This window comes from Orycteropus afer, unplaced genomic scaffold (assembly GCF_000298275.1).
Source record: "Orycteropus afer afer isolate SDZICR_OR568_19922 unplaced genomic scaffold, OryAfe1.0 scaffold00284, whole genome shotgun sequence".
In the NCBI taxonomy this organism is placed as follows: Eukaryota; Metazoa; Chordata; class Mammalia; order Tubulidentata; family Orycteropodidae; genus Orycteropus; species Orycteropus afer.
This window is the reverse complement of record NW_006921871.1, coordinates 1,373,111-1,373,760: the sequence shown is the minus strand read 5'-3', so window position 1 is coordinate 1,373,760 and position 650 is coordinate 1,373,111.

Genomic DNA, 650 nt, shown 5'->3' with positions numbered 1-650 from the left:
TGCAGTACTGTATGTGCAAAAGGGTTCATCTTTGTTGTCTGTACCTCCCATGTACCTCTTTATGTCTTTCTCATCCTCAATGGTGTCATATTGCTCACTCACATTTGGTACATTGCCCTTCTCTTCATTCAAATCAATACTTATCTCTATCTATCTAACAGTCTTCCCTTCCCTCCCCTCCCACCCCTGGCAACCAACAAAGAAAATTTCCTTCTATAGAAAAACCTTTCCTTAACTTTTGCAATAACAGATTAATACAATATTTGTCCTTTTGTGATTGACTTATTTCACTCAGCATAATGTTAACAGTCCATTCTACCTTGCAACTCTCTTAACTTCCTCACCATTTAGAAGTTCTGGAACTACACAGTCTTTTCCCTCTTTCTGTTTGTAGTTGTCCTCACTTGACAATTGATTTCTCTGGTTCCCTGTTTACAATCTTGTAAACTCATTTTACTTTGGATATGTCTATAGCTGTAGTTTCTGGGTTGTGTCATCTTGTGTGTTAATGCACAGTTGTTATTTGCTACTTTTGGTTCTCTGTTCAAAGGATTTCCTTTAGCATCTCTTTTAAGATTGGTCTGGTTTTAACAAATTCCCTTAGTTTCTGCTTATCTGGAAATCTCCTAATTTCACCATCATATTTGAGG